Source organism: Ooceraea biroi, chromosome 2 (assembly GCF_003672135.1).
Source record: "Ooceraea biroi isolate clonal line C1 chromosome 2, Obir_v5.4, whole genome shotgun sequence".
In the NCBI taxonomy this organism is placed as follows: Eukaryota; Metazoa; Arthropoda; class Insecta; order Hymenoptera; family Formicidae; genus Ooceraea; species Ooceraea biroi.
Window position 1 is genome coordinate 5956540 of NC_039507.1, and position 25176 is coordinate 5981715.

At 34.8% G+C, this 25176-nt stretch overlaps 1 protein-coding gene across 3 annotated transcripts in view; it reads right to left on the bottom strand.

Moving 5' to 3' along the window:
- Positions 1 to 25176, bottom strand: part of LOC105275393 — a 232522-nt gene that overhangs the window by 135091 nt on the left and 72255 nt on the right. For all 3 annotated transcript variants that reach the window (XM_026967788.1, XM_026967789.1, XM_026967790.1), the window contains one exon: positions 22243 to 22319. The gene's annotated coding sequence lies outside the window, so the exon portion shown is untranslated. The remainder of the gene's footprint in view (positions 1 to 22242; positions 22320 to 25176) is intronic.

Sequence of the window (25176 nt, forward strand, 5' to 3'; positions counted from 1 at the left end):
ATATTAATATCGCCGGACAATTAGCCACCTTAATTGATCGCGTCAAGCATCACGGATGACGCGTGAATTAATTATTTTCACACTTCTAAAAGGGAATTCGAACTCCATGACGTCAACCAACGGTGACGACCAGTCACCGTTATCGGAAACGATATAAAATATGAGCGAAGAAAATAATTGCTCTTTATCGGCGTTTATTAATCCGGACGGCATTTGAGCAGCTAAAATGATATATTAACGCCATGTAAAAGAGAAATAAGAGACCGGCGCAAGAAAATGCAAATCATTTCGCGTTTGCTCCGCTGGACGGTATCGCGGGAAGTCACGTTGTGCTTTTGTCACCGCGCGAGGATAAGAATAATTATGAGACCGACGTCGCGCAATGATTTGACGCTATCTGCATGCTTCTCTTTTCTCCTGAGAAATGAATTTGACCGCGTTTCAAGGGGAAGAATGCATCATTTGTATCCAACAGCGATGTAACTCCCGCAAACTTTAATCCATTAAGGGTCTATTGTCCTCTTCTTAGCGAAAGTTTAAGATTATAAAAGAAGACTTGACCTCTCTATCTTATATCCTAAGTGTTCAGCTTCCACAATTATAGAGTCTGTGTTACTATGTTGAAAGTTTCTCGATAAATCAATACTGTTAACAAATACTTGGTACATAAAGCATTTTATCCAATAAAACAAGCTATATAATTATTAATATATTTATAATTAAGATTCGATCTCTGAGCACAACTAGATATTATAAATTATATATATGTAGGTATGTATATGTATATAGGTATATATGTTAAATATATAATATTGAGTCTCAGTCAAAAAGTTTGGTTCGATTTTTGCGTCAAATTTTACTGTATTGCATTTAGTAGAAATTATTCATTAACCAAGTAATCACTAGTAATCTGTGATCATAGACAATGATGGTTGATGAATAATATGTTTCTACTGAATACAATAAAGTAAAATTTGACGCAAAAATTTAACCAAGTCAACTTTTTAACTGGCTCAATATTTAGCTATTGAAATTATAAAGTAATAATTACGGTCTTAAAATAAAACATTTAAAAAACGTAAAGAAAATATTCAAACTATTTATCTATTATTATTCTAAGTATTTCTAATCGACTATATAAAATATGTAGATGCAACGTAATTATAGAAATATTTTATATGTTTTTTTAATATTTGATTTTAACATAATGCAGCTCCGTTGAACGAGTAGTGCACGGAAAAACCTTTTATGGCCTCTAATGGATCAGAGTCTCTTGTAATTTCAGGATCTCCGCGTTCCACGAGGGACGAGGGAAGGAAATGATATTTACGACTTACTGGCCGAGCGACGCGCCAGCATTAATTTTATTCGGGTGCAAAATGAGAGCGCGCGCCTGCATAATGCCGAACGAGCACGAAACACGATAAGCGACGTGAAGAAAACGCGCTGGTCGTTGCGCCGGCTCTTTATCGGCGTGTTTTATTGATCGCGATTGCACAAGCACAAAATGATAAATTAGACCGCGGGGAAGCTGGATAAGTAATGACAATGAGGGAATGCGCGGATGAATACGTTAATTTCATAATGTATTCCTTGAAATAGGAGACACAGAGGGAAATAGGAGAATTAGATCAGAAACGGAATTAACTCGAGAAAGGAGCTACAGCAGCGTGTTGTATTCTCAATATGCTACTGATCGTGTTAAGCTTCGCGATTGAATTTTCTATGTACAAAACAGTTTTCTATACAGTATGACATCTACAATATATTGCAAAGTAAGGTATTATATCCACATATCTACATTTCATACTTGGACTTGAACATATTATAGTTAACGCATATCAAATTAGTTATTATTATAAGCAATAAATATGTTTAAGCTAGCAGCATTAATAGCTTTTTAACAGCGCAAAGTTTTAATATTATCTTTTCTGCAGAAGGTAAATTTAAATAGTGAGCAAGTAATAAGGATATCTCTTGTCAAACAAGGGATATTCTTTCTACCTTATCTTCCCATTTTGATAATCGGAATGAGTAATTGCAATTAAAGAAGTAACATTGATTGTTCATTTTGCAAACGAGTTTTATACAATTTAATTTTTATATTTATGTTGGAACCTTTGATAACATCTTTGAAACGACAGCAGCTAGAAACTAATTTGGACATGGCTTATGCAGAAGCTGTCTTGATCTTTGAATGTACTTGGTCTCCTTTTACTTTTCTTTTTGAAAGGATAAGTTTTTAGATATTAAATTTTTTTGCACATTAGCACAACAATTATGTCTTATGCTTTATTAGAGGCTTTGCATAAATATCGGTCCATTCTGCTGCTCGTTTCTCGTTTGCACACGAATTTGGCGCAAAACATTATCGTTTCTTGATAATATTCCGAAACGTCACTGCGCACGCAAACGAATGAGCAAATGACTGTAAAGCAGTGATATTCTTCGCGGAACACTGAGTATAATTTAAAAACAGAGATCAATCAGTACTGCGATCGCGCAAAAATGAGGACTCACGAGGAGTGCTCCGCTATGAGAGTACAATCGATCATTAGTCTTCGGCGCTCGTGGCATTCCTCGAATTCTTGGGCAATCCGGTGTTAAATTTATGATGAAGCCACTCGATACAAGACTGCACGTCTTGGGATTTACGAACAAAGTATCGTCAATTTATCTTGCTTCCGCGGCGAATAAATAGGCGACTTAATTAATGACATCCGGCGACAAGGAAATGCGAGGCATCACCAAGTCGAGAAATGGTGGAGCAAAATGCGCGAAAAAGCGGATTGCCTTTGCCGCCGTCTCTTATCGATCTCGATAGCTATCAGCCATGGGAATGACTGACGGGAAAAAAATAGAGGCGGACTCGAAAAAAAGCGCGATCGATTTAATTAATTGTGTGGGACACATTAACGATAAAGGGGGCTCTCCTGCTAACGATAAGAGTGACAAAGATGACGGTGTCGGTGATCTTGCAACTGTCGTGCCGGAAAATGGACGTATGTATATTAATCTTCAACCACCATGACACATTCTCCTAAATAAAAAATGAATTATGTAACATAATGTACTTATGTACCATAATGTTACACAACAATGATTAACATTCAATTGAGTACGACATTATTAATGGCCTACGTTGATCACAAGAAAGATGAATTTGCATTCATGTTTTCAATCCTCTTAATTCACTTCTGAAATAATAAGCCACCTCGAATAGACATTTTAAGAATTGTCCTTCCTGAGGAAGCTCCCAACGAGCTTTTAACCATAACAGTTCATCATCGATGATGGACATAAGCCAGATAGAGCCAAGATAAAGACGTTTACTGCCGCAAGGCCGCCATAATGCAGGAGCACAAAGAGCACTCTGGAAACACCAAATTTATGATAATCGCGTCCTGTCCGTGGCGAATAGCGCAATTAAATAACTTATCCGACATACACGTGTATCTACAAGCGTATATGCGGGCGACACGCGTGATGCACCGCGTCGAGTGCAATTCACTGCATAATGCAGGCCGAAAGGTTTTACGAAACAACAGACACATGGCAGTCGTTTTGTGTGCGTCGTGCGTAACGCTCGTTTAGCGAACGTTAAAAGGGTTGTTGCTGTCGCTTGTTACCGCAACGCGTCACGTTAATAATGCCATCTGCAAGGTTGTTTCACGCGCGCACTCAAGTAACATGATTATCCCCGGAAAATTACCGGGAAAACCTGGGGTCCCGTCTTGCGCGTCCGTAAAGCGTCCGAGCGTGTATCAGCAACGAAGTTCAACGTTGTTGCCCATCGTGCGGACTCGGTTTGCTTTACGGCGAAAAAAGTAATCGAGCCGAGAGCGCCCCGATAGCGTTATTTACGACGAGTCAGCAGATTTTAGCTGGATGCATGGCCTCTCCTGTCTCCTATAAATCGAGGGCTTCTAAACGCGCTCACGCAGCAGAGATTTCGGTTCGGTTCTCGGAAAAATTAAAAAGTGCGGTAATCGCGACCGCGGTGATTCACATGATCGGTGTGCCGGGCGAAATGTTGTCTCACAAGTACAATAACTACTCGATAACCGGAACACTCGATAACCGGGATAATCTCAATTTTTTTTGTATTATTTCATACAACTTTTCAAGTGCGGTTATCATATCTTAATAATACTGTTGGTGTAAATGGAAATTCGTTACGGAAATAAATTACTCGCTTAGCAGCGAGTGTGTTAATAGTCATGAAGTACAATACTGTTCTGGCAAGATTTGCGGGTGCACGCAATTCTCGATGAACATGTGCAATTTTTCAAAAGATTAACTTTACAAACTTGCTCGTGCACAAATCCAGTTTGCAGATTTTCGTGTTCTTTTTCATTGCCATACAGTCGGTATAGGATATTTTCTTCACACACAAACTGCTTCCTACTTTCCTAGCAAACCACTTTCGCGGACACTTGAGATGTTTTGAGCACTTCTCTTGCACATTTTACCCTGCCACTCGTTCTTATTTCCGTATCAGGCAAAGTACGCATGGATATGACAAAGTTATCGAACAACTCTTGCGTTCTAACAATTTGTCTGACGAATGGCTGTACATATTGAGGATTTCTATTCATAAGTTTATTTTAGTATCGACTATGTCGAGAGCTTTATCTTTTCCATACAAAATATTAGATTTCCGCGAGAAGTAGAATTTTTTTCTCCTTTTTAGTTACATCAAGATTGGTATGAATATCATGAATAAATTTACTTCGATGAAAGAAAATATCAAGTAGATAATTTAAATATTTCACACGTTTATTCCGACTCCTTAAAAATTCCGACAGGTACCAAAGAAAAAAATGTGGTATTCTCATGACATAAAAGCAAGATAAGGAGAACATATCTCGACGTATTTAGCCTTCTCGTAACGTTTCACGGTTCTACCGTCGCAGTTACGCGGGGGATTATTACGTAGTGTTATATACGATAGCGGTGAAATGGCGCAGTTAAAAATAATTAATGAAGTTCTCTCAGGCGGTGGAGCGTGAAAAAAGCAGATTTAACGTGCCATACGTCCTTCGCGGGATTCATACTTTGTACATATACCACTTGAATTAATGATGCGCCGATGAAAGCGTGTGTGTGTGCGCGAACATTAAGTCGCGTATGTTGTGCACCGCATACTATAATGACTATGTTGTGCTTCTCAAGTGTTCCTGCAATTACAAGTTTCGCGGTGCGAGAACAACGCGACGATTTTCACCGTGAATGAGTTCGCACGATTTTGGGAAAATGATGGCGGTGAAGAGGCTTTTCAACTCACATGCGACAGTTATCGAGGAGTTCGCGAGTGCATACCAAAACGTTAAAACAACACGTCATATCACGTCATATCTGTCAAACCGGCAGAACGCATGAATCTCACTTTGAATAGTATCAAAACTTAGCTCATTCATTTCAGTTACCTCTTTCCTTTATTCCTTAATTGGTCTTATTTCCATCAAATATCAATGAATTATTCTGAAGCTATTTCCAAAATATTTATAAGGAAGAACTAATTAGTATTTAAAAATAACATATAATAAACGTAAAAGTTATTATTTTAGGATGTATTATTAATATTAATTTAAATATTTTGGGATGTGTTATTAATGTTAATTTAAATATCTTTTAATCATCAAACAAATCCCCTAGAATAGTTCCTGTTAAACAAAATTACCATGAAATTAATTAAAGAACAAAGTTCTATTCGTAGACATATGTTATCTTGATTTTAGCGATTCTTCTTACCATTTTTCACAATCCAAATTCTATTATGTGCGTCTAAAGAGATGTACGATAGAGCAACGTTTTGTCGGTCATCCTATAGATATACTATATAAATGGTTTAAGGATAAAAGCTGAATAGAATAACAGGTTCCACCCTTTGAATAAAGTGAAACGCGCATTCAAAAAGGTCGACCGCATCAAACTTCTGCGGATCTCGGAAGTCCGTCGCTATACATACGCGCTGTCCCCCGGCTCTTGCTGAACGACGACCACATTCATCCCCTCGCGAGTCCGGAACTCTTCATTAATTATCATTTGTACGGCTGGAAGCCGCGACGGTCCTAAACTACGTCGCTAACAAAATGGCCTCACGGCGCTCATAAATCTTGTCGCAAACTCTGTGAGCGAATCTGATATCGAGTTTACACGAACACACGTGCTATCTCGATACAGTCTACATATGGACCCTGTGCACGCGTAAGATTCACGAGAGATCCAAGCTATCACTAGGAGAAACGTAACAAAAGAAGAAAAAGATTAAGAATGTTCCTTTCACATATATATATTTCAGGTATATGCATTTCAGACTCACTTATATTCTCAGATTCTCATTTCAATATAAAATGTTAGAAGATGCGTATTCTAATATCAAAGTCTCAAGATCGCAAATATATTTGTATTGAAAATTAAAGAATTATTGGGTTATTATCCTAAGCTTTCAAAATAAATATATGTAAGTGTCTTATTTCTTTCAATCAGCTTGAAAATTAGGTACGCATATATGTAACTACACAAATAAAGCTCGGAATTATTTTATAATGTTGCCGAAGGGAAATGAGTTATACTATTGTAACTATTTTTTGACACAATGTAGAGATAAACATTACGTTGATAGGAGAAATTTTATTTATGCGAAAATTTGAAGACCTACGAAGATGTTCGATATTAAAAACTATATTAAAGATTGTCACATAACCTTGTTACTAAGCAGAAATTAGCTGCAACTTTACAAAAGAATCTAGAGCAATTGAGAGAAAATTTGCGATGTCTTTACGACATTCTATGTCCTGTCTATGGTGTGCCTTCTAAGCGGAAGCACGTGGAAAGCCCCGTACAAACAGAAAGACTAGCGAGGGGATTGCTTGAGACGTCAGGAAAATGTATTCACGGTCGGATATATTCTGGCTCGAATTGTAACTGGGGCTACAATAACTGCCGAGTCATTTCTTCGTATTTTCACAATCCTTTGTGTTTCTTGTCAGGTTTCCCTAAAAAACCAGTGCTATGATTCTACATTAAATATTAATAGAAAAAGTGTAATATATACACGTGTGACAGAGAAATATACAATGTTCAACTGCCCTTATTTGGCTAGACTTATTTTTAATTAGCAGTGGGAATAAATGCATTGAAGCATGTCCGCAAAAGCAATTACATTTGTAATTAAATTTCAATTTAAAAAATTTCAATAGTTTCAATATATATTTTTTAATTAAATTACATTTTTAACTAAATTATAAGCAGGACGGATTTTTGAAGTAGGGTGGAAAAGACAGCAGTACATCGAGTTTAAATAAAAATACGTGTAATGTTGTTAATGATTGATAACAAACGAGTGTTTCTGATTGACAGAAGTAAAACGATGTTGTAAATAATATTTTACAATTTCCAATGTTATTTTTAATCTATAATTTTTCAATGTGCACATGATGTTATAAATACAATGTGCGAAATTTTAATAATAAAATACGTTGTACATTCAAATTAATAGTTTCATAAATTGTCTTAATTTGATCAAATACAATTATTTTTATTAGTTATTTATGAAATATTCATTACTTTACTTTAACTGTTTTGCTGATTAGTTTCAGTATAATATTAAATATTTTCAATATTAAGTAAAACTGCAAAATCTAACTGGGGAATTATAAATGAAAATTGAAGTCCTCTCTGTAAAAATAGAGTTGCAACAAGTAAATTGCACGTACGATACATGTAGGAGTCAATTTGATTTGTAAAATAAATTAAATAGTCACATAGCATCCTTGTTTAGTGAAATTCTTTATACAAACAGTTGATTAATTAATTATCCGTCGCTACATTTTGTAAATTAATCCAATCTGAAACGCGGAAAGGGAGCAGTCGACGATTCATAATATGAAACACAGCGGCACCTTTCTTCGTGGCTTTCTCTCCCGGTTTTCCAAGGCCAGCAAAATAAGCAAATTAACTTTTAATTAAATACACTGAGCGCGCCTCGTTGAACGAGATGATTGTCTCCTCAAACAAAATGTCGCGCTTATCTCATGATGTCGTAGAGGAGGTTAACATGCAATACACGAGTTGGAGAATTGGCTGGAATCCTGTGCAATTGGCTTGCTTCAATAAAATCTTGTTTCGAAGCTTTATTGCATCGAATTGACTCCGATGCGACCCACATGGTATACGCGTATCGTTAATCCCTCTTTCCCTTTCTCGCCTTCTCTCTCTGTCTCAATTTAAGACTAAACGTTTATATCAGCTTGCTTTACGAAACTTAAAACGGCAATTCAAGAAGAAGTACGCAGAGCATTTGCAATCGAATCATACATGAAATTAGATGGCAGAACATTATGTGAAATTTCAAAGTTGACATCGTAAGATTATGCAGTATTGTGTACTCCACATCTCTAAACATTCATATTTCTCCGGGCGGGAAATAAGCTACGTAGAGTATGAAAAAAGAGACATTATGTAAATCCAGTTCTGTACGTGTGTACATTTTTTAGCATGCATCCTGTTCCTTTATCATTTAGAAATTCAGTTGCACCACCCGAGTGCTATTGATTATGCATTCCAAAAAACTAATTTGTAATTTAAAATTCTCTTGAAAAGCTAAATCTCTTCATCCATGGACACAAATCTGACCATTGATTATCTTTCTCTGTACATTATGCAGACAAAAACTCGAATTGACTTTTTATTCTTTTACTTCTTTACTTCTAACATACTGACTATTAATGTAACACATCGAATACTATTTGTGATACAATAATTTCTGGAATACACCAATTGTCTGCAGAAATGGTTATCTTCTCTATGCAGTGTCTGAGGATAAGCCGACGTCTTCTAAATGCACTCTGAATTTCAGTTAAGTAAGTGCATGCAAGTCTGGTGGGCTTAGTGTCGCTCCAGATCGTAGTGCATGCTTATGAAACTCCCATTGCCGAGGTTTGCTAGTAGCTGCAAGAAGTACGCTCATACCCGCGGAAGTTCGTTCCGAGAATTTGACGGTGTCGTAAAGTGGCTTGAAAAATTCATCAATGAAAATACCCGCGCCCGTACGTAACGAATTCGTCGAATGCATCACGACAAAGTTCATGCAGAATTCATGACTGTTTATACGACTCCGAGTGTCGAAGGTGCTTCTTGCTGTAGCGCACAACTCGGGATGAAATGGCGAAGTACGCATACGTGACAATCGAGTAATTTTATGTGCAGTATCTGTTTGTTATAGGGGACACAATAAACAGAGCAAGTAGGTTGAATTAACACGTTCAAATTAACTTGGAAATATTTATGAAAAATATTTCTTCAATCTTTTATCGTATGATCATTTAAAGAAAATAGCTCGAACTCTTAATATTGCAGTGATGATTGATGAAGCAATTTTTCCTGAATCTAGGATCCATTCCACTGTGTTTTCTTTGGTCTTTCCGTCTCTTCATCGACTATCAATTACGTTCAGTTCGTAATGACAGCGTTTATTTTGAACAAATATTGATTCTTGCACGCCAAGCATGCTCTTGCGTTTGCACGTAAGGGCGCAATAATCCTCGAACGAATTTGTACGTAGAATAATGTTTTGTGCGAATGACGTGAGATATTGTGAAACCGTCGTTAGCACGCTTACAGATATAATTTACAGCACTTCGCAACAAATTATTTGACCTGATTTATTAATGCATTACTCAATTCCTTAGCACTTGAATGATAAATCATTAATAAATCATTAAAAAGAAGTTGAAGAATGCTATATTGAAATAATTGATGTAATAAAACATAATAATGTATGAGAGCAATATATTCTTTCGACATTTTTACATAAAATTAATCTAGATAAAATATTTATTATATTGTATCAAAAAAAGATAGTTTAATTGCAAAAAATTTTACGTTTTCCTGAATAAAATGCAAGGTCAATAAGAATTGGATATCAGCGCAGTGCAATGCAATAAACGCGAGCAGATTAGTCTTGACAGAATTACAACGCGCCTCTATCAAGACTTGATGAAACTGATCAAGATTATCCACTGTATCATCCCGTAGCATATCACGTCGTCACGCAGGCTAGGAACGATTCTCGTCGCTTGTTCGATGCAAACAGACTGACAGCGGTAGTAATGTAATTAGTGAGACGAGGTAGGATTTGCAGTAACATTCTCGAGTATTGGATGGACCAGACGGGTTATCCTACCTGTGTCCGGAATAGATAAATGTAATTAACAAACCTTTAAACGGAATCTTTAGTACACTTACGTCTTAATTTCTTCCTTGTTAAAAATATTTTGCAATATCGTGTTATTTAATACGTTTTTGCTTGGATGTACCTACTAAAATTATATGCGGAGCGTTGCAGCAATTCCCTTGCATTAAAAATATTGTGATATTATAGACTAAATAAAAAACAAAATCTGGATGAAAATAAAGAAAATTGACTTAAAATTATGTGTCATTTGTTTTATAATTTAAGAAATGTATCGAGTATACATCCTCCGGAATGATATTGTTGGAAGGAAATCGATTGCCGTTATTTCTTTCTGTCTTTCAAACATCTGTAAAATCGTTATGTCTGCTACATTGCAGTAAAAAATATTGCATCAACAACTAATGACTCTGTCGATTTTCTTATAACAGTTGTATCTGTCAGATGATCTTTGATAAAATGACGGCGCGCGTGATTCGATTAAAGCTTGTATCGCACGACAGAAGCAATCCAGTATGCATCTTGTTCATTTTTTTGCTCTGTTTTCCGTATTTTCGTCCTTTCTCTTTTGACATTGTTGCACCTTCGCTCGCGCAGTTTCTATAGAACAGTCACTTCATAAGATGGATTACTCCCCGCCAACCGTTAATGGGCTTCCGGTCCGTTTCCATCGTCGGAAGTTACCCGCTTTTTACAATTTAAGGTTGGCACATCTAGACCGATGTGTCGGATGGAAGCAATCTCATTCAGCCAGGCAAACATTTAATTAAACAGCGAGAGTAATAACGTTAAAAAAAGACTAGTACAACAATATTAGAAGTACCAGATGCTTGCCAGTTTTAACTGAGTGAGTGCAAATCAGGCGTTTCACAAACTGTTAGTTGAATTTTACGTAGTGGTAAATATCCACAAAGCTTCTTTTTCGATTCAATTTCTATCCAACCTGATGAGCTTTGACCGATAGTATTCTCTTAGAAGCTTCGACAATATTATTAAATATTTTCTAATTTTTGTGTTAATGTGATTCATAATGAACTTTGCAATTATAAATATTATCGAGATAATAAAGGGAATAAAATAAAATATTCATATTTCTTTAAATTTTAAGATAATCAACCTGTTGCAACCTCGATTTCCTTGAATTCGCGGATTTAGCAAGAACGAAAAGGCCTCATTGAAAGCTTTAGCAAACACCATTGCGACTCCTCAAGATCGATGAGTGAATCGCGATTGATATTCACCGCTCTAGATGAGTGCTACTTCACGACTTTGACCTTTCTGGAGAAGAAAGCGCGGGATAAGCCTATTTATAGATGTTCTCTATGTTCGCGAGAAAGAAGCTCTATCGCCATCAGACTTGCGTTCGACCAAGCCTGAAATTTGCTCGAGCCTAATTCTTTAAATCTTGCCACGATACACTACGTACGATAAAAGTTACTGCTACTTGCAGAACAAAGTATCCTATCTCAAAAACTGGTGGAGGATTTTCTTTTGTGCATCGTGGTCACTCACATTCCGCAGATTTCTACGTCTACATCTTCTGATTCTACGCGAAAAGAAAGCGCTTTCTTATATATTGCATTCCATTCAAACTTGCACACAAAGTAAAGTTTATCAGGAGAATTTCTGAGATGTCAAGATGTTGAGTTATTTTCCAATATGCACGTTTTTCTTTGTTTATGTATCACGCTCTCTTCGGGTTACGTCGCTTTTCACGACATCTAGTACAGGCGAACTCCTCTGTCAAGCTTTGTAAGATGGATCGTTTTAGAAGCTTTTCTTGCTTTTGGCATGCGATGGATCGACCAAATATCGCCGAAAAGGTTCGTTGTGTCTTGTGAAATGTAACATACATATAAAAGATTTCGAGTAAAGTGACTTGCTTGTTATTTCCTGGACGTTTCCAGATATAGAAAAAAATATTGCGAAAAATCTCATTTTAATCCAGATAGAAAGATCAATCCGATGACTTGAGTAAAGTTTAGGCTCCTTAAAATTTAGGCAATTTAATAATATTAATTTTCAAGTATTTCTAATTCTTTAAATACTATACTTCGATTTCTAAGGTTGTAAGAAAACTATATATTCTAAACATTATTTATATATAATAGTGAGCGCGTTATATACTATATTTTATTGTAAAATCCTTTTTATTTTTCCATTTTAATTAAATTTTAATTAAATTAAGAAATAAGGAAAAAACAAAAATGCATATAATAAAACACCTGTTTCCTTCATTAATTCGTTGTTTTAATTGTATGAAATTATAATAGCTAAAGAAAATATATCTTTAATTTGTCTTTTTTTCTTTTTGTCTTTAAATATTTTAAAAATATATAACATGTTTTTGAAATAATTATTTTATTTTCTTATAATAAATTATTCTGCTGTTATAGGAGCGTTAACACGAGTGATAGCCGCGACCTCGCAAAGAATATACCATGACAATGTCAGGTGCAGAAGAGTAGGCAGCACGAAATCGTTTCTCCATTATTGCGAGAGACACTAACATTCGCGACAGACACGTGTGCATACTGCAGAAATTTCTTGTTTGGTGACACATGTTCCGTATTCCTTAACGCGTCTTGATCGAGTAAATTACGACAAAACTTTTGTGAAGTAACCGAGACGCCTTGACGAGAAAATTCATTAAATCAAGCTAAACATAAAATCAACAAATATATTTACAACTTATTCATATAGACAGATATAATGAAATTTTGTATTTTTATTTTAAAGATTATATTTCGTTTTATATGTATTGTAATATGAGTCAACCTTTCATTTGCTGCAAAATATCTGTATTATACTTCATTACGCACACATGTTTTCGGAAAATCCAATTTCATTTATCCAATATCCTTATTATACCTCCATTAGTCATTTTATATGCAAGAGGATTTGACGGTACAATGAATCATGTATCGAATCCAAACTATCTCTCTAATTTCTAAATGCAAATAAATCTAATAATACTAATTCATTACTACAATCCTATGCATAATTGTTATAATAATTAGCCACCCACAATGGTAGCTATAAGCCGTATATAATAAGGAATATAAGTAAATCTATTTGTAAATTATAATATAATTATAATATATTCCCCCATTTTTTTGTTAATTAAATTAATTAATATTAATATTATCATTTATACTTATCTTTTATATTTATACTTATCTTTTATCATTTATACTTATTTATATTTATCAGTCAACTATTATTTTATAAAATTGATTTATAATGTAAAACAAAACCAAGTACATTTAATTAGACGTGTATCTCTCTTTTTTTCTCTTTCTTTCGGAATATAAATATGTATTAATAAATACATATTATAAAATACATAAGTTATACATACACATAGATTTTTTATATTATATATAATTTTAAAAAATGTAATTAATAATTGTTGGATCGCCAGGACAGAATATAACAACGCAGTATTCTATTGACCACACTGACAAATGTAAATGTTTTTAAAAAATGTGTTTTATCAAGGCATTCTATTATATCCTCATTATTACGGTAAAGACATCAGCAGTCGCTCTAATTTCCCTCCGAATGAGAATGACCAAATGCCAATTTGGATATTCCTCTGACGGTTTTTTGCTTCTAACTACAAATCTCATTAACGATAGTCAGAGGTTTTCGAAATCGGAGACGACTAACTCAATGTGTGAAACCCAATTTATTCATTCGTCATACAAATGTGCGACCTCTCCTTCTCGAACGGATCAAATTTCAAATTTTAATCCCGTATTCGGTGATGTGAAAAGTAGGATAAACGAGGGCAACATGCAGGTCGGACTAAACTAAACGCCAGTGGCAACGGTGAGCAACAACTACGATATTTCATCCGGCAAATGTTTTATTCAGGCGTGTTGTATGCTAAAAGTCGACAGGCAATTATTTCCGCAACTCTGCCGACTAAGGGCGGTACCCATCAGCGCGAACCATCTTAATACCGAAAACCTAAGGAAGATATTAGGCACGGGATTTCCCTCCGGTCGAAATTTATGATTCGAATGCTTCAACACGCGACGAGCTCGCCGAAGTACGAAATGCAAGCTGGCATTAGCCCAAATTGCCAAATGTCTGAAGACACCGTATCGCCGTTATTTATCGGAAACCGCTGGCCAAAATCGAATTTAGTTTCCTGCAACGGACGCGGATTCTCACGCGTGCTACGAACGCCCTTTTTCGCAAAGTACTGCATAAATATTATTCCATCTACGAGGCATCCAGCATGTCTCCGTACCCATGCCGCAGTTTTTCGTCTTTTGCCTGCATTTAGTACATACAACCGCGCAAATCTTTGTTCATATTTCATTCATTTTTAATAAAAATTGAAATGGACGAATATTTTTAAAATTTTTATAACTAAATTAATATTTTGTTTATCGTAAGCCATCTATGTGACGACATGTTCTCCTGAAAATTATCATATGTATAACCACCATAAATACATAGAGTTTCTCAGCACTGTTAAAGTAATGTATTCGTTAATCCTTTTAAATCCTTTAGGACATAATATATACATATATAACAAAGTTTTCTCTTGAAAGGATTAAGGGAACGAAATATTTTTTTCATGAAGCAACTTATGTTTTTTCATGAAGCTGCTTACGTTACATTGAAGTTATTTTGACAAAAGGATGTCCGATAAATTGCATGGAAAAATATTTGTTTCTTAAGAAATGACTATCGCGTTATTCAGTTCTAGCGAAAATTAATTTGGAAAACGGCGCTCGAGTATTATGAATAATAAACCACGGCTTTAATCACTGCCCAGGGGCGAGTGTTTCGCAGTAGATAAGTCATAGCGGCGGAAGGCGAAGCCGGATTTCGGCAGGGAGTGACGGTGCGATTACGTTGTTCATGAAGACATTGGGGTGTGAACCTGCAAGAGTGAAGCTTCCCTATGAAACTGGAGCGAGTAATGTAGTGCGCGGATCTAATCGGATGCGTTTCGCGCGCGCAACATCGCTGCTGAGAGTGCGCTTGCACTGCAAAAGCTTGCTCGCAAAGCCGCGTAGACCGCGCTTTGTCGGGCTAATAACTACGATCACACTAGGAACAAGCGAAATACTTATCGATTAGCTCTTAGCGCTTTCTAACTAAAATGCGTCAATAATAGTCATGTATTATATCACCATCTTTTTTTTATGTCAATCCACACTGAAAATTTTTCAACCGAAAATCATAGATCAATAAAATTGAATGTTATTGCTGAACATAAATGCAAAGAATTTATTATTGATTATTATTATTTTTTAGAATTTATCAAATTTGTCATTATTATGTATAGCGTTTTATAATATCAATAAATATAAAATATTAGTTATAAATATTATATCTACATTCATATCATAAATATCATAAATTGATTTAAATTATAATTTGAACCAATGTATCACTCAAGATGTCATATCACAATAAATGTATTCTACCTTTAGAATATATTTAAATATATTTAAACTAACTGTAATACAATATGTACATGGTACTTGGTACAATAATTAGCTTGGTACATTCGTGCATTATTCCTTGTTCCATAACATGACAATCTTAACAAGACGCGCTTTCTACCGTCCTGCAACGCCTGTCGAATGTGCTCCTGTGCGTAAGACGATGCATTGTTTTCAACCCTATGTAGACATTTGGCAAAGGAGCTACGAGACCGCGTACACCCTTTGTCAGAGTAATAGCTGCAATCAGCTTTGTGCTAACGTCTTTCCAGAATGCAGCTGCGCATTGTGACATACGCAAATCACATAACTGCAATTACTGGTAGTACGAATGCACAAGATGATATTAAACTAAATGCAGTAACGCCTGCTTCATTGCTTTTATAACCGCTATATGTATATCGTATAAAATGTATTTGAATACTAACGCGATTACAATATTTTGTCTTTTTATTCCTTTGCTTAGCTTTACTCTTTAATTAAAATTAGTATACCTTTCTCAATATCATCCAACAATACATAATTACGAAAATATCCCCATAATTTATATCCATATCCATGTATAATGATGTATTGAAAGCTCGTAAATTGTACATATTTATACGCTTTTGCAGCGCTACTACTTGATGAAATTGACACTTCATTACTGTTACATTACTGTATTATTAGCACAATACCGATAATACCGCATTATTAGAACGTATTACTGTAATATTTTATTTGAGACAACTTATTATAATGCATTATAATTAATTATAAATAGTAATGATTCTCTTGAACTTTTATCATATCATATAACGAATAATGTTTCTCCACATCACAGATATTAATCACGTGATAATTAGCAAAGTTGTAAAAAAGTATTTGGATTTTAATTATAATTTTATTATCATGCAATGTTTTTCATTCATTTAGATTAAGAATTATAACAACGCAGAATTCATATTAATTTAGACTACATACATGATGGTTAGGAAATGCATGCTCTAACACGCGAAATTAGCATGAAAAGCAGTACTTGCTTAATCTAATACATTTCACACAACTCGCATGTCGAATGCATTGCTGTACGGAATAGGTCACAACGGTGTACACTTACATATATACGCCTACGTACACGTATGCAGATGAATGTGTACGTCGCAATTGCAGGAAGTCGCTAACGCATGGAATACGTCTGGGAGGAACCTCCTATGTATCCGAAATTACCCGCGAATAGTTCAAGTATTTAACTATTTAAACTAGAAAGCGAAACTTCGCAGTATAACGTGAAATCTATAGCGTCTCTCGTGAAATTAGCATCTCAAAATGTATATTAATGTGTTTGCACAATACAAATTATTATTATAACAAATACAGTGAAAAGTTTTATAGAGAAAGATTTTATCGTAATGAATATTTATTAGATGTATATAAAATTAAATTTATCGTAACGAGAATGAGATCAGGAAAATTTTTGTGGGAATAGACATGAGAGAAAAAGGGAGAAAAAGTTCTCATGCAATTACGCCGTGAAGTTCTGACAGAGATTTTGCAGCTAATAAAGGGCAGGGAGAGAGTGAGAATAGGGAAGAACGGCTCAGCCATAGAGAAGAAAATTGTAAACCCGCGAAACAAGGGCAAGTCTGCCGTATTTGAAAGGAGATTTGAGCGCGAGCATATTTTACCCAAGGCAATTTTTATACAGCATGCAGGTTATAAACAAAATTTTTAACTTTCTCAATATTCCGATAGAACTTTACTAACACCCAAGCGATAAAAAATTATACAATAATTTCCAATAAACTTCAAAGTGCTGTGTTAAGATTTTCTTTAGAATTATTATTATTATTATCATTAATTTATATATCAATACGAGTTTTAATTATAAATTAGGTGTTAAAGTTACTATGGAACTTGCCCAATACTTGAAATGAAATACTCGATTGCATGATGAAAAGGAGGTTAAATTAAAGGGGAGAAAGTTAGGAACGTGTTAGACGCGAGAACAAAAAATCTACTTGAATTGCATAAAAGCGGAGTCTCATCAGCCGGTCTTCGATGTTAATTACAAAAAGGCGTGACACAAGGATGGAGCCTATTTCGGCATGAGCGAGCAGTGAATTAAGTCCGCTCGTGAGCGAACGTGGAAAAGGCGGATCCTCTCTCGCAAGGATGAAATCGTAGCGGAAGAATGTGTCCTAGGTTCTGGATACAATGCGTAAAATTAAGTCAAGCGAATAATCTTAATTTGATAGAGACCACGATACGCAGCATAAACTCAAATGCACAGAATCGTGAATGCGTGAGTCTATCTTAGGAGATTTTACATTTTATATTTTATATTCTTCTCTCTCCTGTCTCATTAAGGAAGCTTAGAAATTATGAAAAATATCTATAATAACCAAGAAATCGCGCGAGATTGAATACCCTCAAATCTTTATTTTAATTATAGTTATTGTATTATTATATATATTTATTAAATATAATAATAAGAATATTTTATAACAATCTAAAGTAATCTATTGAATATTGACAAACGTAAACAGTAATATCATGTTTTATTCAATATCTAATCTTGTACTAATTGTAAATGGCAAATGTTTCTTATCCACAGATTCATCGCTCTTACCATTTTTTCGACTATTAAAAGAATTAGCGACCTCGAGACCCCCATTCTGCTTCCTTGGCAATTACGTGCACGATGTTCGCGGGAAGAGTTTCCTGTTAAAGGAAGTGGGTACTCTCCCAGGTCTAGTCTCGCGTTGATAATAGGACTTTTCAATGGAATCCTTAATGATTATTCCTCGTTATTCCGATCCGTTTCATCCACCCTCCCTTCACTTTCAATTCCTCTCCACGTTTCCGATAGATTTTTTCTGATCTGTTGGGAGTTCCACGACCTCTTTATCTTTTTCTGTAAATTACACCATTAAACGATATGTTTTACGAGTTTCCTTAAGTATTGAAATTCAAGTAGCATGATCTCATTTATGTAACAATTAATAAATAAATATTATAGAATTAATAAATATCATAAATATTATATTATTAAACATAACAATATTAATTAAGTAAATAATTCATATGCAATAAAAGAAACTCAAAATTCTTTAGCACATGCGTATGCTTAAATATTCGTTGCTCTTCAAAACTGCATGAAGCTACATTTGGTATGCAGCACGTGAAGTTTTACCCATCGTTCGTGATTGAAGATTCTCTTTCAGTCTTCTTCGCATGACGAGAAAAAGGTGAATAAAGGTGAATAATGTCGAAAAATTTCGATTCTACTCATCGTGCGGTTACGCCGTGAGCTTTTTACGATATTTCACGTTTATGAATAAGAATGCAGCCCACGCGAAGCAGATCTTCGAAGGCGACGGAACTTCCTTCAGAAAGGCTCTTGGAAGAGAAGAGAAGTTTACCTAAACCCTTTTAAAACTTCAAGGCCCGCTTGCGTGCTCTCTCTCGTATATGCCCCTTTCAAAAATCCCTAGCGAAACTTAAATTCAAATCTCGGCAATGCCGCGCCTCGTGTTCTTATAGAGTACAGCTTAGTCTGCCTATTTCCAGTCAGTAGATGTAAGTCAGACTCGAACACGTGTCTGTGAATACATCTACGATATGCGTACGATATGCTTTATCAACTACATCAAGAGCATTATGGTTTAGTAGAATGTTGTACAACTAATCGTTTTAATAACTTGCGAAATCATCAAACACAATAGTTCTGTAAGTTATTATAAATTACCCTGACTAGATTGCTTTACATCCCATTTTACATTATGTTACTTTACATAAGTTTAACTTACACTGAAAATTATATCAAAAATATCTGAACATAACATATCTCTTATTGCATGGAAAAAGATATAATATTTAAATAATTACATATTTTGAATATTTATAAACTTTTTTGTCAGTCAGAACTTTTATTGATTACAGAACATTCATTAGAATATGAGTTACGAACAAAATAATGTAAACTTACATAAAATGTGTTTAAAGCAAAATGATAGAGTTAGACTCATTGATAATTATATAGATAAAATAAAATAAGAGAATAAGATACATATATGTCATGCTTTATATTTTTATCGAATCGAAGACGATGTTCATTGCACAAAAAATACATTCTAAACAAATCGTCAAAAACAAGACGAATATCTATCTTCGAGTTTAAATATCGATATCGCCAAAAACGCGTGATCTTTGCGTGAACTAATGAGAGCTTCGTGACAATGGGATAAGTTTAATGGGTTGTTTTCCAAATAGATTTTCTTGTTCCATTCTCGATATCTCACGTATGAGAACGCGCGAAAGTGTACGTGATGGGATTTTATCGTGCACAAGACTTCGCTCAGAACGTTCCATGAATAATGAGGAAAATATATTTAATCGCGACATGCAGCTATGGTTTCCATAACGGGATCTGAATAATAAATTATCTTTTATTGATTGTCTCCAACGCTCAGCATCTTCCACGACAGAACTCTCTCTCTCTCTCTCTCTCTCTCTCTCTCTCTTTATTTACTTATTTATTTATTAAAAACAACTGTAATTATCGATCCCTAATTTTAATGAGTTTAAGATAGGAAATATGCTTAAAATATTTTTGAAAGTAGATAATTAATGAGCACTAATTAATACATAAGAGAATATCCTTGTTTGAAGTTTCTGTGACTAAATATACTGATAACTCGTGAATGCTATGGTTTATAAACATGCGACCTGTAACATTTCAGAATATCAGAGCGTTAGATGGCTTATACATCTTCCAATTCAATAATCCACCTACTGCTGTCAATCAACTACTGTCGATGACTACCATATTGACGACTCAATAACTATGTGAGATATCACGACAGTATCGGATAAATCATCAGAAATTAAAAAATGTCTCAAATTAAAAAAGAATTTGTCCGTATTATTAAACATCCAACAAATGATTCTCATGGAAAAAGAAATTACATATTTTTATCTCAAAACTGTACAATAAATTTATGCATCTATTTTGGAGAAACTAAACCGATAGCATTTTGTATTTTATGGGAAATTTATATCATAATGAGTTTTAATTTATCTAATAAAGCGTAACGTTAAATATTAAAGTCTTAATAGATTACGGCTAAAATTAATTTAATAGGACTGTTTGATAATTACTCTTCAAATTGTTTAAAAGATATATAACATCCGAGGTTGTTTTCTATAAATAGTTACAGGCAGAATTTCTTCAAGATGTTTTTGAATCGAAGTAATTAATGATTTCCTTTTAGAAGAAAGTCGCCAAGTAAAAATCTCAGGAAACGGAAATGGATTTATATGACAATTGGAAGCAGCACTTTGCTCGCTTTTGTCGAGCAAGTCCTTAGTCGGAGCACGATTTCAGCGTTGCTCTGACCACGGTAACGCGTTCGTTTGCCGGAACATCATTTTTCATCCGTCGCCTCTCATCTGGAGCACCGACTATGATTTATCGCGCCGCCGCATCGTCGAAAAACTTGCTAATGCGTGCTGTGCACCGGCGGGATGAAGATGCACTGCCATTTCCGCAGCGGGAGAAATCCCACAAGTATCGACAGGATTTTCATCAAGCACGTTAGTGGAAATTAATCTCAGTTCGTCGCCGACCATGCTTTTCCTTGGCGATTTTGCACCAAGAAAAAACATCTTTCCGATGAGAACATTTAATCTCCGCTATTTTAATATTAATAGATTTTGTACGTTTACATTTACGGTTTTTTCAGATTTCATGTTAATTTATTTATTAACACTATAGCGGAAAGATGAAATCTTCCTTAAATTAAATCTTATTTGAATTATACTAATCGGAACTATGTTACGAATTGATGAACTCAAGTCTCTTTCACGTCAATACTTGATTAAAGTAATGCGATCGGGATAGATATGCATCTGCTCGTATGCACGATGCTATCTAGAAATATTTTATGTAAAGAATTTCTTATAATATTCGATGATGCGTTATATTACTTGCTGTCCGGAAAAATTATGCGTTGATGTGTTAAAAAACGCGTCAAAAACTGACAAGAAAGCATATAATCGATCGACAAGTTTTCGAGAGAGTCGCTTATCGATATCGAAACGACTGACATGTCGCTTGTGAGACAATTCCAACGAGAGGAGAATACAATATTATTACAATTAACCAGTGTCTATTTTATTAAATTAGGATTTTATTTAGAACTATTATTCCGTCGAATTAAAAACCAACACGATCGAGTTATACGTAATCAAGTTAAACGTCCTCAAGAAGCTTCTATCAATAACAAGTTTTCTTATATAAGACATGACGAATTCCAGGTCACGTAAAATCACAAATATCAAGAGATACGTTAATAATAGACGCGCCAACTTCACGCATTAAATACTTTTTTTTAATTGGCATAAACTTCTTATGTCATCTCGTTTGTAGAAAAAAATGTTTAAATAATCAAATAAGAGGGTGGTGTGTCGTATGCGTTCTTTTTTACTTTTTTGGGAAAGATAATATTTTTTAAGTCAGAAATTACATTCGAAATTACGTAAAGAAGTTTGACCACTTATCTTAAAATACATGCAGCATAAATCACTCACCAATTCGACGTAGGTGTTTCCAAAACTTTCGGCGGTCATCGCGCTTCTCGGCGAAGAAATCGATGCGGCTGCTTTGTCTGCAATATAAATATTGTATGAACCGAGAATCAGATATAATACTTGCACGTATTAAGACGTAATTCGGGATCACGATTGTTAGACACGTCGTCTGATCGTACTTCGATTAGAAAGTCATTGGGGTTTGCCTGCTTGCACCGTCGCAAAGTGCAAACCCCGGCACGTGTTGCGCCAAAACTTGGTACCGTTTAGTGCGTCGATAAAATCTCAATTATAGTTCTCGACGTATCGCATGCGCGCAAGTTGCCAATATCTACAACCGATATCGTACATACATATACACAACCGTTTAATATAAGGCTAATATGCTATTAAAATGTGTGATATTTACTAGGTGTAGAAAATTCCGTCTATAAATTTAAGAGATTTCTTATTTACGATAAAGTCACGCGTAAGCCATAATTCATCACTTATAATGATAGTACCCAACAGCACTATACATATATTATATATAACAGTTTTATTATAATATATAGTAACAAATCGAAGTATTATTAATAACAAAATATTTTTAAAAAATATCTATATGATTAGAACCATATCACATTTGAAATCAGTATTATTAATCAGATTTTCCATTCCTTTACCAATACATACTTAGTCAAAATTTATATATTTCCTCTATCCTCAAGAAAAAAAAGAATAAACAGAGAAGAAATCTATTGTATTGGGAGAATATTATTATGCAGGAAGAAACATACCTACTTATATGAAATTCTCAAGATATATTTCAACGTAATAGGAAGCTTTGATTCCTAAAAGTAATAACAAATATTCTAATAAATACAAATAAAACACAAAAAGTAAATAAAAAAGCTGACAACGTGTGGAGAAATAAAGAAAAAACCAATTCCAATTTATCACGCTGCGCGAGATTGTGTTGTACGCTCCAATCCGATCGATAAAATCTTAATTGCGAAGCGAGACGTATGCAAAAATCTCATACACATCAACATCGCGTTGATATAAGAGAAACGTAATCGTTTGGCAAATAGGTGTACATAAAAATGCACCGAGAGCGCAGGCTATTACTCGAACTCATTAGTTAACGACACGACCGTTACAATTTCACGGCGGACGCGCGAGATAGGATGAATCGCGGTATCTCGTGTCAGATTGAATTGAAGCCCTTACATGAGGACACCAGGAGCCAAGGTTTATCTATCGCGAGGTTGAGTATGTTTCTCGCGAGAAGCGCGATTTCTCCTGCAAATCCGCTGGATAAGATCTCGCACGCCATCCGCGAATTATCCGAAAGAACAATTTCTGCTATCATTTAAAGGTCTGAGAGAACAGACGCTCGCTACGTGCAGCGAATGAATTATTTATCCTTCCGTTTAGCGAACAGCAGCCAATCGATTAGCACGACTAGCAAACCGCCACAACAATTGCTGCCGTCGTGAATGAGATATAGAAGCGAGCAACAAAGAACAAGCTTAAAAGGTGAAGGGACAGAAAATTTAAAAAAATACCATAAATAATTTGCACTAATTTGTTCATTGGACAACATGTTATGTAAATTGAGTTGAGCTATGACCCTTTTCCAAAATACCGTCTGCGTTAGCTAGGCAATAATTTATGATAAAGCTGTTACGTTAACTTAACTTCGTTGTAAGTGTGAATTAAGAGTTGCGCCGTTCCCAGCGCTTTAATTATGTAAGATGACACGCAAGGTGAAAAAGGTAAAGTGGACTCATCTTGTCTTAATTGAAGTGCACTGCGAACGTAGCTACGAGAGAATAGCATCTTTCATCATCAGTGTACCCGCGAGGAAAATTTAAGTCTTTCTACTTTTCTTTGCACTCCCTTGACAATTACCCGGAAGAAAAACATGGTGAAAAGATTCCTATGTTTTATGTATTTTTAACGATCCTAATCATTTCTAATATTAGATTCTAAAGATGTTTATATAATAAATGTTCTGAATATACAAGCATTTATTTCGTGATCACAAAACAGCAAAAAAGTATCTATAGTTACTTCTTATCACGCAATACAAATAATATAAATCTTATTGTAGGGGAGACCGGTGTCGATTGTAACAAAAATTCAATAACATTTTTTTTTCAGTAAACCGTTCGCAATTTTTGTTTCACATTCTTTTTGGAACAAACCTTCAGGTTTGGTGCTACTTATCAGATTTTTATAATATAGCTATCGGGAATCGTCTCGAAATATATTCCATTTTTATCATAGTGCGACGGTTACTATCGACACCTCTCTGGTGTCAATTGTAACAGGGCTGGTGTCAATTGTAACAAATACTTTTATTATAAATAATATCGAGTAAACATTGAAATAATGAAACGAGAACAATGAAATAAACGAACAATAAAGCAATAAGAACCAAACAAAACGAAATTCTAAAAACCAAGTGAAACATAAACAAAAATATTAATCAGAGAGACAATTAATACATATAAAAGAAACATTTTTATCAGTGCAGCTGAGATGTTTGGCAGATTATTCCCCTTTCGGTTTTTCTTGGTCTTGGTTTCACCATTTTTCACCCGGTAGCTAAATAATTACCAAAAAATGTATATTAAAACATACGAAGTAAATGTATAGATGTCAATTGTAACATCCCAGGATGTTACAAACGACACCGTTTTTCGTGTTACAATCGACACCTCTATGCCATTTCCGAAATTATCCTGTTATTTTCTTATATGTTTCTTTACCTAAAATATCTAACCTACATAATAAGATAGTTCAGGCAACATATAATAATGGGCTGTTATCGAATTTTGAATAAATACAGTAACCTAAGTTGTGCACCAAAAAAGATTTGTGAGAGAATATTTACTTTTGGTCGCAATTTCCGTAAATTTGGGGATAACGTGGACAACAAGAACG